At 41.9% G+C, this 16776-nt stretch overlaps 1 long non-coding RNA gene across 2 annotated transcripts in view; it reads right to left on the bottom strand.

The window, feature by feature from the left end:
• The window catches only part of LOC131102298 (uncharacterized), an 83950-nt gene extending 69997 nt beyond the window's left edge, over positions 1-13953 (bottom strand). For both annotated transcript variants that reach the window (XR_009119421.1, XR_009119420.1), the window contains exon 1: positions 13843-13953. This is a non-coding gene — a long non-coding RNA (uncharacterized LOC131102298). The remainder of the gene's footprint in view (positions 1-13842) is intronic.
• Between the last annotated feature and the right edge of the window lie 2823 nt (positions 13954-16776).

Genomic DNA, 16776 nt, shown 5'->3' with positions numbered 1-16776 from the left:
AAACCTGAAACTGTTTGCGGCCCGTGTTCTTCTATTTATACATAGTTTGAAAGCAAGTGCAAACCGTGCAGCGTTACGGACAAGTGGCCTTGGTCATTGTGGCTGCAAAAAGACAAGTGGAATGACTGACGACAGAGGCAGGTGGACAGGAAGTGAGTAGAACGGTAGAACGTGTTTTTATTAAAGGGGACCAATTACAGTAGTTACTGAGGAACTAATGAAAAACTAATGACTAAGGCACATAGATTTAGAGTAGTTACCAAGGAACTAATGAGGAACTAATGACTAAGGTACATGCATGTGGAGTAGTTACCGAGGAACTAATGAAGAACTAATGATGAAGGCACATATTTAGAGTGCTTACTGAGGACCTAATGACTAAGGCACATACATTTAGAGTAGTTACAGAGGAACTAACACAAAAGTAATGACAAATGTACAAATTTAGAGTAGCTACAGAGGAACTAATTAAGAACTAATGAAGAACTAATGACTAAGGCACATAGATTTAGAGTAGTTACCAAGGAACTAATGAAGAACTAATGACTAAGGCACATGAATGTGCAGTAGTTACCGAGGAACTAATGAAGAACTAATGATGAAGGCACATATTTAGAGTGGTTACTGAAGACCTAATGACTAAGGCACATACATTTAGAGTAGTTACAGATGAACACAAAAGTAATGAACAATGTACAATTTTAGAGTAGCTACAGAGGAACCAATTAAGTAATGAAGAACTAATGACTAAGGCAAATACATTTAGAGTAGTTACAGATGAACTAACACAAAAAAATGACTAAGGTATAAATTTAGAGTAGCTACAGAGGAACTAATTAAGAACTAACAAGGAACTAATGACTAAGGTACATACATTAAGAGTAGTTGCTGAGGAACTAATGACAAACTAATAACTAAGGTACAAATTTAGAGTAGTTACTGAGGAACTAATGAAGAACTAATGACGAGGAAACAAATTTATAGTAGTTACTGAAGACCTACTGGAGAACTAACAAGGAACTGATGACTAAGGCACATACATTTAGAGTAGTTACTAAAGAACTAATGACTAAGGCACATACGTACATTAGAGTTCATTAGAGTAGTTACTGAGGAACTGATGAAGAACGAATGAGTATATTAGTTACCGAGGAACTGAAGCACATACATTTAGAGTAGTTACTGAGGAACTCACAAATAATGAGCAACTAATGAGTAGAATAGTTACTGAGGAATTAAAGCACATACATTTAGAGTAGTTGCTATGGAACTAAGGCTCATACGCCGAGAGTCAATACTATGCAATACTATACTATGACTATGAGTAGTGGTTACGTTACGTTATGTGTGACAGTAATAACAAATGGATAAAAGGCTCACTGAGTGTCTTGAGTTGGCAACTGGCATTTAACTCAGAAGCAGAAAACGGATTAAATATCAAGATTTCTATGTGATTAGGCCGCTTGATGAAAAGTCAGACATTAATAAGGAAAGGCAACTAAATGAAAAATGAGTTGCACTTTCTCCAAGTGTCGGTGTTATGATAAATACGACTTCATCTGCCGCCTCGCCACAGCAAGACAAATGCCCACATTGCACCATCAATAAAAAAAATAAACACAAACAACCCACTGAGGGCCCCTTTGGGAGAGACCTGGACCACGCAGTCCAGCCCTTATTATGGAAGGCCTGCTTTGCAGTTGCATTATGAATATCACAAATGGATCTTATAATTACAGAAGGGATCAGTGCTAATAAGTGGCCCCAGAACATTCATCTATGAAACCTATTTTAAATTCGAGGGAAGGGTTGGACACCATTGTGTTTTTCTGTGTTTTGCAATTAATTCTGTTGCTAATTAAATTGAGAAAAAAAAATATGTTGAAAACATAAACAGTTTTGACCAATTTGAGGAATTTCCGTTTTACTATAACAAAAGCAATAGAAATATTTTTAGCCTCGGGTATCTCTGTAGTGCTTAATTCATAATAATATGTTGTCACACTTTTTAACGCTGTCAAAAAAAAAAGGTACAGCTCACACAATTTGAATATTGCACTTCGCCATACTGCGACATTGATAATATTTAATTACTTTTTAATTGCACTGCCTCAATTCCCGTCAAGTCAAGACCAATTGTTATTAACCAAGCAGGTAATTCTTAATAGCCGAGCATGGCTGATGGCAAGTAGGTGGAAGGGGGCACAAAAGCACACTGCTGCGTTTGTAGATTCATTGTGATCAACAAAGCTGAGCTTGTAAGGCTGCTGGAATACTATCAAATTCATGAATAATGTTCATTTCTTGGTGGCAGATGTAAAGTACGTTCATGATTTATACCTCAGAGAGGTTAACAAAGACATTTACGCGGCGGTGCAGACACAGAACTGAGGAAAAGACCTCACATCAATTTACATGCAATCTGGACGTCCCGTCTGTGTTTTCCCAGACACACATAATCAGCATATTAGTGTAACCGAGTAGGCCGCTGATCACGATGGGATTGGACCAGAAAGTCCGGACAAGATCCAGGGGGCATCTCTCTGACAGGCCCACTGCTTAACTTTTCTACACACAGCGGCGCAGCCAAGGGAGGAAGATTATGATGGTTGATTAGCAGCGCCATGTCGGCGGGAAAATGATTACCTTGAGAGAAGGGGGGTGAGCGGGTGAGGTCTTACTTGTTTCTACGCAGACCAGCCTCAAATCAACCGACAACCTCTCCCAACCATCAACTGCCGTGGCTTGAGTCCAGCTCAGCCCATGGACGCAACCCAGGATGAACTTGGAGAGCAAAACTGAGTCATCCTATATTCATGGCTTGAATATAGGATGACTCAGATGAGGGTCTGTTTGGAGAATTTAGCTGTATGTGTTTATTATGGAAAACATTATTGTTATTAGTGACAGAGCAGAAAGAATTTGATTTTTGATTTTAGACTATTTTCAAATTGTGACAAACGATTCAGCCCTAACCATTTTTCTCTTTTTCTTCCCTCTCCTTTTTGAAAACCAAATTTTATTTTAGTGCTAGTTGGCAACACACTAAAAACTAGTTGTCCTCCCATTCTGTGTGGAAGTGGTAGGTTTTTAACTTCTTACTTTGTCCTTCTTTCCTCTTCGTCAGTTTAGCATAAATACATTGGAGGCTGGCTGCACGGCGTTCGAGTGGTTAGCGCGCAGACCTCACAGCTAGGAGGAAGCTAGGAGTTCAATCCCACCCTCGGCCATCACTTTGTGGAGTTTGCATGTTCTCCCCGTGTATGTGTGGGTTTTCTCCGCGGTACTCCGGTTTCCTCCCACATTCCAAAAACATGCTAGGTTAATTGGCGACTCCAAATTGTCCATAGGTATGAATGTGAGTGTGAATGGTTGTTTGTCTATATGTGCCCTGTGATTGGCTGGCGACCACTCCGGGGTGTACCCCGCCTCTCGCCCGAAGACAGGTGGGATAGGCTCCAGCACCCCCCACGACCTTCGTGAGGATAAGCGGTAGAAAATGAATGAATGATTACATTGGAGGCTAATTAGTTAGGTCGGTAAGGTGACCTATGATGCGTTTTCCACTTTTCTGACCGATAAATGTTGTATTCTCGTGTTAAACAATGCCATAGTGTCAGATAATGAGGTTTGCGCATCTGGAAGTAAACCCTGAAGTTTTGAATCACTCTGAATGCTCGGTTTTGCTGAGTTCTAGTGGCATCAATGCAATTGAGACTTCCTTATATGGGCTACAGATTGCCTGCCCTCAGTAAACGTGGACCTAGTACATATCTGGAAGTCCTCTGGAGCACTTGGAAGTGTGACCAATCACGGCGCAGTGGGCCGGGGGTGGAGCAAATTAAACAGATCATTTTTGGTCTGTTTTGGTCATTTTTGGTCCCCCTTTAAGGCGATTTCTCAAATTTGATTCTCATAAACACGTTCTAGGGACCCACAGTGATGTTATAACATCTTTAGAAAGTCTATTTTGCATAAAAAAGAACCTTTAAAGGAATAGTTTGGAGGTTGTATGACGTCCCCAGTGCATCAACAGTGACATTTACCCCACTTCGTCCCGTAAGCGGAGTTCTGATTGGTTTTCTTGTGGAGGAAAGCAGTTCCGGCACACGAACAGAGAGCGACTGAGAGGTCGGACTTTTTTGTGGGCAACAGTGTGATGCAAATGTATTACTCTTTAGAATGGAAAAGGCTTAACTTAAGAGACCCCAGCAACTGATGGGGGAGTCATAGAACTTCATGTCAAAAAATCTAAACTACCCCTTTAAACTGTTGTGAGATTATATCACCTGCCTATGCCAACTGTGTTTTTATGTTTAAAACACTTTTAAACAGGCAAGTTGCACACTCTTCACAATGTCAGCTGAGTGATGCCAACACAACATAATCTCGCCAGTCGGTGATGCCACTTGTAGTATATTCCACACAGTTTTGTTTTTTTTTTTATCTTATCTGATCTTCGTCACCTAGCTGTTATCCCTTCTCAGCAGCCATATAACTACACTCCTCTGAAGCAAAATTCAGGTTTGGGAACGTTGTTTACAAGTAACATAAATGCATGGTGTGGGGTAGGCCCGGCTTGATAGAAAGACAGCTCTCCTCTGCTGATAGTAGTGGCAAAGAGGAGCAATAATCCCCCTGTACCTGGCATCTTGATATTATTACTGACAGCCTTCCACCCACCTAGAGTGCACTTGCACACTGACACACCTCTGCGGCAACACACACACACACACATACACACAGGTGAGTGCTGGTAGCTGGTATCTGTTTGGTGTCTCAGAAAGGACACCCACCAGTCTGAGTGCAGAATGCCCACAAGCAGCTGGCAGAAGGCTATTTTCCCAGCATGTTTTCTTGTCAATGCTTTTTTTTTGAACCTCTAAGATATAAAGATGCAGGAAGATGAGACAAAGGAACGGAAAGATTTAAGATGGAGGAATTGGACTTCCACATAAGTGGGTGGGGGATCAAAAGTGCAGCTATTTGTGGCCCACGCCACACGTTAAAAGTAAAATAGTAAAAGATAAGTCAATATCTAAAGTTAGCCAGTAAGCCAGTGCCCCAAAAGAACATGTACTGTAACAGAAAGTGAAACTACTAGACATGTGAATGAAAACGTAACATCTCCCCTCGTGCTTTTCTACTAGAGTTGAGTCAAAATATTGGAAAGACGGTAGCTATAGGAACTATTACTATACCGTACCACTCATCTACCAATCTAAAGTGACATATCTGTACATAATTATAATAATAATAATACATTTTATTTGTATAGCGCTTTTCAAAATACTCAAAGACACTTTACAGAAGAATGGAGTTGAATAAAAGTAAGTAAACAGAGTAACAGATACATTAAAATACAACATTCATCTGTTAATACACAGTTAAAACATGAGTAAAAGCGGGGCGTGGCAGTCAGATATAAAAAGTAAACCATCGCCAGTTGAAAATATTTGTATTTAAATCTGTTCCTGAAGTTCGCATGGAGAAACTGAATGCTAAACTATAACTTTAACGATAACTTTAACCCATCACATTTCAGATTCAGGGCCTGCTCGCCGGCCCTGAGAGACATACAATAATAATAAAAACATGCAAAAAAACTGCTTTAAGTTCTAAAATCCTTGTGTTCTAAGATCTCCGTATGTCTCCAGTGAACGTCACAAATAAATGTGCAAGCAATGTCTAGTTTCAGTTTTGATTTCAGCTGTCGACAACCGCTTAAGTCGACATGAACGGCTTCCGCCGTACGCGTATATTCCAAAATTATTTCCTCAACTTTTTCCTTGCAATTTCTGTCCATTTCCTGTGCAAAAATCAAAATGAGGTTTGTATAGAGAACCTGGGTCATAGGTTCCTAATAGATTAAGCCTGATGGTACAGCCGCCATTTATCCTGTTCCAAAGGCGCACAATGCAGCCGAGTGCTCCTGAATGGCACGGCCAATTACAGTGCATGTGTGTGTTTTTGTGTGCGTGCCTTGCTCCTCTCTCTCTCCTGCGTTTTTTTTCCCCAATTCCAACCCCCCACTACTCCACACACACACCTTAAAGCAGATGTAATAGTGAGGAACGACACAGCCATGTGCACTTTGCTCTTTGTAGAAGCCCAGGTGGTAACCATGGTGATATTTTTTCTCCTTTTTTTTATACTTACCCTAACATTTTATTACCTATCATTATGTATCATTAAATACATACATATTAATGCAAAAAAACAGGGGTGGTGGTGGTGGTGGTGGTGGGGATTGCAGGAGGAGTAAGTGTGAAATTGATGGAGGAGAGGGGTGCATCTACAAAGAGGGAAACAACTGAAGCGGCCTTTGGTGGTTTGATGTCTCCTCACCATATGATTGAAGTATGAACAACACCATGTGCACTCCAAAGCATTCACAGTCATAGGTCGGTTTAATTAAAGTACAAATCAAAGGGATAACATTATACTGTATGCATGTCGACACGCTTGGCAATATACAGTATCAGCTTCCAGACTTCCAAAGTTACTACTATCTTACAGCGAATCATGTGAGACACACATCCCTACCGTAAGTCAAAAATAGTGCATAAAGCTTCTGCTATTTCTGCAAAGACAGGTCAACTATGCGTCTATTACTCTTTCATGATCATAATTGTACACCACTGTACGTGTGTACATGAGCATGTGTGAATTTACTCAAGTGTTGTATCAAGCATGAATCGGCTAAATCATCATCTATCCTCTGTGTGTGTGTGTGTGTGTAATCAGCTCTTATGCCATCTCCGTGAGTGTGATCATCAACGCTGCAGCGATTAGATGATTAGCTGATCAACTTAAAGCTAAACTGCAGCTATTTTGCTAATCAATTAGCCTTATCATTATTAAGCTACATTATCGCTAAAGCTGTTCAAGCACGCTTGACAGTAAAACAAGACCGCTTGACAAAAAAACTGAAGTGCGGGTCATTTTTGCAATGGCGTGGTTTGAGTATTTTTGAATGGATCCTCTGACATGCTCGTGGGGCTGTTAGAAACTGAATGATTTTGTTTTAGTTTATGCAGCGGTGTGCCGTCGGGGCCAGCAAAGCCTTCTCTGCTGGCTGAAAGACTACCACGAACACAAACCTACATTTATAACTTAAATTCTAACACCTGTCCCATTAAATTGTATTCAGTAGTAGGATTCAATGTTGACAAATAGTAGTGAGAGCATAGAAAATCTCTTTATGGCTTTCTTGATACAGGTTCGACATTATTAGAGCCGAGTGGACATGAAATAACACCCCTATAGTCCCCAGTTACACTCCTATTATTCTTTGCTTACATCACATCGCTCAGGCGATGTGATCATCACTGGAGGGATAGGGAGCCGCCATTGACATAGTAAGTTAGCGAGCTAACTAGTAGCCTCTCCAATTTACTTATTCTAGATCTAAAGTGTTTCGGACAGTATGGGGAAGGAAGACAAAGAAGACAAAAACCACTTCCACACGGAATGAGAGGTGAACCTTTTTTCCACTGGATCTGAGTCATGGCATTTCGGCTGGGCTCTGCTAGCTCCATAGCCGTTATCCATGCTGTGTCATGTAAGCTAACGTCATGGGTCATTGATCACAAAAGTACATATGACTTGGCTTTTAATATTTTTTTCATAATAATAGGCCATAGTCAACCACAAAACAGTGATCATTTCTTATCACTCTATTGGGTTTTTGTATATCAAAAAAGTAAAGTCCCCAATACAGTACATGGCATATTAGTTTGTATTCTGCACTTTGAGGTATTTCCATTTCAGGTATTGAACATTAACAGGACTATTTTTGTGCATTTTTATTCTTAGATTCTCAGCGCCGTGAGAATTAAAAGCTATAGTTCCGTCCTCATAATTGGTGGAGTAAATGCTTCCTGTACTTTATTTACCGCATCTCTAGTCCATCTGCGCTTTTTTTGCTCAGAGGGGGAAAAGGTGCAAAGAAAATGTGACGACTACAAAAGCAAAGGTTAACATTACTCACAGCATAAAAACAATTTAAAAGGGAGCAAAGGGGCTCTAATGGCCCAAGCGTCTTCAAAGAAAATGTATTTTGTGCTCAAAATAATTCATAGCTTTTTGCCGCAGTGGCTTTTCAGCTTCCCGGAGGCCCAGCATGAGACGCTGTATTTTTCCCAGCAGGCTCTCTACTCCTTTCAAAATGGCCTTTGGCAGGGTATATCTCATATCCCCTCCAAATATTGACAGCCTCAAGTCCATGGCTTATTGGAAAAATGGTCGTAAGTAATGTTTTATCAGCCGATACCATCTCCACATGCTGCTATTTTCTCGCGTCGTATGACAATATTTTACAAGATTAATGATTTGATACGTGACATTTTCATTTCCCGTGGCTGTCAATCTGCGGCAAGTAACTCACTTACTTGTGGCATTTAGTGTAGGATGTGTGTATAAACACAATTGGGGTCCTCGTCTTTTATTCATGAGATGCAAAGAGAGCATAAGCGACCGCGTCTCAGAGGTACTGTAGAACTCTTTCAGTTCAGCTAAAACGGCCTTCAGATTTTCGTCCGTCGCTCCTACTTTTAGCAAGGATTCTGCCACCGACTAAGTGGGTAATCATGATAAACCGTGTAACCTTTGAACTTCCACGGCTGCAGGGGTCTCCTGCCCTGTGTCCCCAAGGGCCCACGTGTCCTGACAGCATGAGCGATGAGTGGCGGACGCCTGTCTCAATCGGCTATTTTTAACACAGAGCCTCCAAAATAGAGCCCAAAACCCTAAACAAATGATTACTAGGCCACTGGGGTCTCCCCTATTGACCAGCACGTCGCTATTAACAGCCAATAACGGAGGCCCACTGGGGTCGAAAGGTTTAAAGGCTTTCTAATAAAAGTACGGTGGGCATGTTGGATGTGCTCTCGAGGAGAAAAAAAAAAAAAGTTGTGTCTTACTTTGAATTGCTGACAAGTTAATAATCCCTTCTCAAATGGCTCCACCGCAGCAAAATGGCCAGTTTGTTCTTATACTTTTATTGCTATCATCTGTCAGTCACTCACTCACATCTTTCCTAAGTCAACTAAAACAGCTGCACAGTCATGTTCAAGCTTTATTTTCATTTTTTTTCAAAGCCAGGATTCTTATTGTAATGCCTAATGGAGGCCAAAAAGAGTCGTATTTATGGCATGATAATGACATTCAAACGTATAAGACATTTTTGGTCTGTAAAAATCTTGCGGTTACGGGCTTTGTTCTTGAGTACCACTACTACATAATAGTGTTTCCCAGCCACTTACTCCTACTGCTTTGTCATTTTCACATGTGGGGAATAGAGAAAAGTGGTGATCTGTCACTTGACATCTCAACAAGCACTGACGAGCTATAAAACGGGTGGTTTATTAGTCCAAAAATGTGTCAAGGAAGTACAGTTACAGAAGAAATACTGGTACTTTATCTATTACATACGTGCATTGTGACAAATAAGAGGAAAGCGAGGTTGAGGGTGGCATGTCAGTATGTAATTCGGTTATTGCAACATTTCAATCATCAAACCTTAGTCATTATTTTTTGCATAGAGTCCGATATTTTAAAAATATATAGCTATATACAGGAGAAAGCATGCAGTACGTACAGTTCTTCCTTCCTTGGAATATGAATCAAAATGAATTATTCTGCTATTTTTTTTTTTACATTTTAGAATCTTGACATTAGATAACGCGGGTGTACCTAATTAAGGTTGTTTTGTTCTTTGCATAAAGCCTGTTTTTTCATCTAATATTTAAATATCTGTGACTTTAACCTATGTAGCACCTCTCAATAGGCAGTGCAATTATGGCTACCATTGCAGATGAAGCATCGCTTAGAAATCCTGAGTAAATATTGAACATGTGTGGAAATTATTTTTGAAAAAAACTATTTTTTTAATTAGAAAATAATACAATGGGGGAGTTAAGAACAAATGGCTCCGTTTCATTACAATTACAATTGTTATATTATGCAAAATGGTTGTTTGCATTAATTGTACCATATCATTTGCTGCGGTGTCAAACATGGAGCTGATTAGCTAAATAACAGTCCACTGTGCACTGCTGTATATTGAACAACAATACAATGTCATCGGTCCAATCAGTTAGTTGTCAGGCATCATCCTGCAAACAGCATATGTGTAATAGAGAGTGACAGGCTGCCTTTGTTTAGTCCACAATAACGGAGTGTTTGAATAACTTCTCAATGACTTTAAGTAAGCAGTCCCGGCTCGCTCTGCTTCCATTCAGCGGTGCAGCGCGATAACCCAGATTGACGTCTAGCTTGGATTGGATGGTGGATTATTCCAAACATTGGGCTGAGTGGACTTCTCGGTGGTTTCACCTGTGCTCCAAACACACACGGGAGGGCACTTCCTGCACACGCTTTACAAACGCAGTGCACATCCGCATGTCTGGATATGCAAATGCATGTGTGTGCACTCCATAAACATGGAACATTTAGTGGATATCTGCCAGCTGTATGAATTAATTCAAAGTGCCAGCTTTGCTTCCTTTTGGTGAAATTCCGCCTCAAGGTGGACTGTCTATGGAGGAGCTTCTGGGTGAATCTGTTTAGTATCTTTCAGTTGTGATGAGGCAAAACACTAACCATGCCTTCAGGGCATCTGGGTTGGCTACGAGACTTGGGTGGGAGCTGTGAGATGGTCCAGACAGGCATTGTGGGCCGGCTCAAGCGCTTCCCTTTCACAAAAACAAGGACCCACACTGAAGCACACTCAGACCCTGCAACCCGAGAGGGCACAGGGGTCCTCCGGCTGGCCCGGGCTGGGATAAGTGAACCCAGATGGGAGCAGGATGAGGGAATGAGCAAGTGGGGAGGATGAGGGGGAGGGCCCCTCCGTGTGCACCCCCCCCCCCTCCCCCTCCTTGCCTGGTTGTCTGTCAGATTCCTGCACTTTCTCATAAGCGCTGATCACAGACGCCTGCGTGTGCGACGTGCATTGTGGGAAATGATCAGAGGGGCATTTGCCTTTGAAGGCGAATGAGAGCAGCAGCAGCAAATCTTTAAGTCTTTTCCTGTTCCTCTTCCTGTCAAGCTGCCACCTGGGCTGAAAGAGGGAGCGATGGCATGATTGAGAGCATGCTCACGTTTGTCTTAATTGCTTAATTGAAGATCCTGGTGATGCATGGAGTTTTAGACTGTGGTATGAATAGTGTGACTAAATGATGTGGATAGCTATTCATTTTAACAGTAGCTTGATGCTGAGCTGTCACTCTACAAACGGATCCTATGCAGTACCTGTTCCCTTTGAAAGAAATCATTAAAAATGAGAATATTGACAACACACTTCCATGCAATAGAACCATACCTGGTTGCACCTGTCAAACTATATCATAATACAATTATCATTCATTTGTGCTTTTTCATGCCACATTATGATGGAAGTCGCTGCTGCAGAAAAAACAGGAACACAGGAAGCGTCTTTTCTGGCACGATCCATACTGTAAAAAGTCCACGCCCTCTATCAACACCCCTGCATGCAGAAGATATCATTGAAAAACAGTCAAACGGGAAGGATCTGGCATTCATTAGTCTTTGAACGTGTCTTGGTGGTGAACTATCCTGCATATCCTAAACCGACAAGTATTTGGAAGGAAGTCATATATACTTTGTGTCGGCGTGCAAAAGGAATGATAACTCCACAAACATGGCAGAGGCAGTGGTGTCACAAGATCTCACAAGATTAAAATGTGACAAGAAGTCTAGTGGGTATCATCCTGGGATGATAATTAATCAATTAATCACACAATAAATGAAAATGAGTGTGTCTGTGTTCCTCGTCCGATACCGATTTGGCACTGGTATCGGATAATATGTCAACAATACCGAACCATAGTCTGGGGTGTTTGTAAACTTCGTTTGTTGAAGTCACTTTTCAAGATGTCCGATTTCTACTGATTCCATCGATATGGGTGGTGTAGCCGTAAAAACATGGAATATACTGTAGCCCCTCTTCCACTAAAGATGTATTTCCCACCAGGGACCTGTGCACTACCTTGTTTGTCACCACCAATCTGCTACTCTCCCTTGATGCCATCCAGGTGCCACACCACTGAAACTCACACCGGCCTCTTTGTTTGCTTCACTTGAGGTTTACACTTTACGGTACAAGCACACATGCACTCCCGTCTGCGTTTGCGGATGCTCGTTCATGTAACTGGAATAAATGAGACGTATTTCAAGCTCAACTTTAACCTGCTTTGCAGATTGGTCGTGGGGGAAAAACATCATTCATTCATTCATTTTCTACAGCTTTTTCCTCACAAGGGTTGCAGGGGGTGCTGGAACCTATCCCAGCTGTCTTTGGGCGAGAGGCGGGGTACACCCTGGACTGGTCACCAGCCAATCACAGGGCAGGAAAAACATTAATATCGCAATATATTACCAATACACCAGCATCAGATATCGATAAAAGCATGGACAGATATGTAGTACACTGAATTAGCATTAGTGAGTATGACTCTATTAACAGCCGCAATGTCACATACTGTAAATATGACACTATAACATGTAGTTTGTATACATCAGGTTGACTGTAACCATTCGAGTACCATGTCGGCTTCAGCTGACCAAACAACACGCACCTGTTGCCTGACTCAATGTCCCGTCCATGCGCCTGCATTAATGTGCTCTGGGTGCATCCCAGCGTGTGCACGTGCTACACCTACGCTGAAAGCATGTGTGAAAAGAGATAAATGGCGGAGTGTTGTTGTTGTCCAGAGCGCAGACACTCCGACAGGCGCTCACACATGATTAATTGTTTCCTCGTTTCGAGCGAGGACCGGTTGGACTGTGGCTGGGCCAAGGCCTCCCACCCTGTCCCTCTAGACGTGTGTGAGTGAGAAAGTGATGAAAAGCAGAGAAGAAGAATGTAATCTCTGTCAGTGTGCGCCACTTTTTTGGGGGGAGTAAATACAGTGATGTTTTATGTTCCCGCGAATAAAAAGATGCGATGTTAGTGTTTGACATGGTCTCGCTCCCTCATGCGGCGATGATGCAGATACTGTGACATGCAATTAATCACGTACTAATTACTTGGTCGGACAACTTGAGGAAGCTGTTGCATGAATGGTGGCTGCACACTGATTCTTTTGGTCAACACCGCTCAAGCAGATCTGAAATGACTGCTGATTGATTAATTACAATTATCAGAGGGTTGATAATTCCCCAGTGATGATAATAACATTAAGCCTGCTTTGTTGCTTCTAGCGTCACGGTGGCTAAATCGAGGTGTTGTGCAATGTCTAGACACCTCTAATAATGTTAAAAGGCGTATTTACAATTTAGATTTGTCATGGATGAATAAAGCAATATCGGATTTGGTGTTGCTTAGTGTTATACTAGGTCAACAGTGTTTCATATTCCCCGGGATTTATGCTCATTTTTCAGCCCTTTGTGGACTCCTGTATAGCAGCTACACATGATAACCAGCACAGAAAGCTTTCTAGTTCTTCCAGTATCTGCACCTATTCAGCTGTAATTATTTGGATTTTGTGCTTCCTGTGAAAACGGTCTGTTTTAATGTATTCCACCCACGGCCCGCCTCCAGGCACGCCTACTCCGCTGTGGTTGGTCACACTTCCGAGTGCCGCTAGCTGCGAACCCAACTTTATAGGACTTGATAATAAACAGCGATTTATGAACCATTATGGGTCCCCTTTAACCTATTTTATGCTTTCCTTGTGCTTCATGTTCTGCAAGATGGCCCATGTCAGAAACTACATGTCTACAAGCAAGGCACTCCTAATGCATGCTGACATCAGATTAAAGTCTGGCGTTTGCGTAATGACATAAGCACCAGGATAGTGTTAACGTGAAACATACCCATCTGTGTGCCTACATGTCGGATCGGGTTAAAACCTGGACGGGCGTAAGTGACAGTGAGGCCACGGCAGCATCATACACCTCTTCGATGATCCGATGGTCGGGTGCAATTGCTCTGAGGAAAAGAAAATCAGAAGAAAGTGTGAAATAATACCCGCTTTTTTAGTCTGTGTGAATATTTCCATAGCATACGTGACATTTAAGGTCAAAATGCTCACTCAAGGGTCAACATGATGGCTTACGTTTCCAGGAATCACAGTAATGATGGTGTCATATTATGCTATTTTGGGGGAATAACAGGCAGCGGGGATTGCTTTTGGTTGTGTTGTTTAGTGAAGTAATAGACATTATATGAAATCCATGTATCAGCTTTCTGCAGAGAAACAATTAAATGTAGCGTTTCAATCAAATTTCAGCGCCATTTCTTTGCTAGAGAAGGTCATGGATGATTTCCATGATATAGAAAGTAGCCTGTGGTCAGTTCAGACTGCTTAATTCAGGCAGTTAGGCTGCAAGAGACTTAAAGCCCCCCCCTCCCTTTGACACTGATGACTGTCTTATAAGGGACCCTCAGTCCGGCCTTCAGGTCTTTTGATAGGGCACTCGCCAGCATCCTTTGGGCCTGTTTCACCCCCACAATAAACAGGCAGGCCTTTGTCACCAGCAGGAAGGGGGGTCTGGAGGGTTGCTCCTCGTTATTATTTTCTAAAGTAATTACACCTTATTATCTGTGTTTATTTTAGCAGGGGTGCAAGTGTGCAGGTGTGGGCCATTCGGTCGACTCACTAGTGCGTGCACCCCCCGAGAGTCTTTTTTTTTTTATTGCGATTAGCTCTCTCGCTCACTCCACTCCATCGCTACTTTTTTTGGGGGGGGGGGGTTTAGTAGTAGCATTGTAGCCCAGTTGCTAATTTCAACCCGACAAAAGCAACGTGCAATTAGGGCTATTATAGCGGCAGCTGTGTGCTCCCCAGCCGCACAACGACAGCGCCGTCTTCTCCCTGGCTACGAGAGTTTTTACAGAAGCATGGAACGGTCAAAGTGGCCTCCAGCATGTGCAGGAAAGACAAGAAAATAAGGCCTGTGAGAGTGGTGTGTTTCTTCAGTGAAGACGCAGCGGGGAGTCTCGCCCACAGGCTCGCAGGCTTTGAGAACAATGGATCTGCCATCTCCCAACGTGAAGCGTTATGAAAAAAAAAAAGGCCTCGCCGCAGCTCCATTGGCTGCTCGCTCGCATGCAGTCATGTGGTTCACCGCTGTGTGGGTTGATTTGCAAGTAGGAAAATGCTCTTTTGAACTAGAAGGGGCACACGCAGTACAGCACAGACCACCGCCATGGCTGAAGAATTGCAATCGCATCTTCATAAACATTTGAATAAGCATCCATTTTGTCAAGCATCATCATTTAATAGTGTCTTTCTTTGCTGCCTACAAAGATTTTCAGCTTGATTTTGATTAAAATGTCTTTTTCAATCATTTTCCATTTTCAAGTCTTAGAGGTCCCACAATCGAAGTGCTCTTAGTAAGACCTGCTGGGACCATGCCGTTTTGTCAATATGTTGCTTTAGTGATAGGGTGTGTGTCTCCAAGAAGCACTATTGTGCACTTTTTACTGTATTCATACACCGTAATGCTGCACTTGTCCAGTGATATAGATGCCATATAGTAGATAAAACAACATAACATTAAGAAGTGGGACAGGAGAGCAAAAATGCAAGCAAAACTAGCATAGTTATGTGTGCTACTGTGCTAACATTACACTCACATTTTAACGGCATCATCATGTTAGGTTAACATATTATCTGAAAACAAAAAAAAACCTAAATGGTCAAACTTACAGTAGTTTACTTGCACATTTTAAGATGTGTGGCGAAGCCTGTTGGTGCATACACTGGGCAGACAGATTCCGCTCAGGGTGGGTCAGAGGTGGTATCATCTCCTCGAGGAAAGAGGGTTAAACCAACTGTTTGAACACTTCTCTCAAAAGTGGAGAATTATTATATTTTATATACAAAGCCTATTTTGTGATGTTATATTTAACATTAATTAATTATTAGTCAAGCTCCAAGACAGGAACCGAAATCTGCTTTTAACATAGTAATAACGCTGCATTATTTTTCTTCGAATTCGGCATCATTAAGGAGACTGTGTCCAAAGAGAGTATTATAATGACTGACAACATAGAATGTAAGCACACAATTAGTTCCCTAATTTCCCTCAAGGGATTATTAAAGTCTATCCATCCATCTGTCTGGTGAATATATGGATGGTCGCTTTTTGGCACCTCTAAAATCAGCACAGAGAGAGATGGCTTCCATATTTAAAACGCACGTGTTCAACCCAGCAAATTATCATCCTTTCATCAGTCAACATCAGCTTTCACTTTCATGTTTGAATCAGGAGGGGTCACAAAAGAAACAACAAAATGCTCGCACAAATTAAATAGCTGATTACGCAGCATCAAAGACAAAAACTATAGTGCGGAGGGGGTGGGGTATGCAGGGGTTGAATACACGACGTGGGCCCGTGGAGGCCCTCACTGCGTCAAACACAAGGGAATAATCTTACCTCTCAGCACAAACAAAATGGCCGAGGGTTTGTCTTCTGTTGCTCGCACTTAACGATTACCTCGGTTGAGTGCCTTCACAACCAGCCAATAATAATCAACAGGGCCGAGAGGGGCACAGACACACACAGCTATTGTTAATTGAAAAACATGCCACTGGTTCATATCACATTTATAACACATTGATTTCTGTCATTGGTATGTGTATCACCACTGTACATCCTGGCTTTATCGGATAGTTACATAAATAAATTAAACATCGGGCCAAACAACATTAGAACCACTTAGCTACACATCTGAGATCCAATACATTAGCCCATATAAAAGGTGGTGTAATATTGTGTAACTCTTATTGGATTGCTAAATAA

Source organism: Doryrhamphus excisus, chromosome 14 (assembly GCF_030265055.1).
Source record: "Doryrhamphus excisus isolate RoL2022-K1 chromosome 14, RoL_Dexc_1.0, whole genome shotgun sequence".
In the NCBI taxonomy this organism is placed as follows: domain Eukaryota; kingdom Metazoa; phylum Chordata; class Actinopteri; order Syngnathiformes; family Syngnathidae; genus Doryrhamphus; species Doryrhamphus excisus.
The sequence above is the reverse complement of the archived record's forward strand: the minus strand, read 5'-3'. Positions and strand labels throughout refer to the sequence as shown.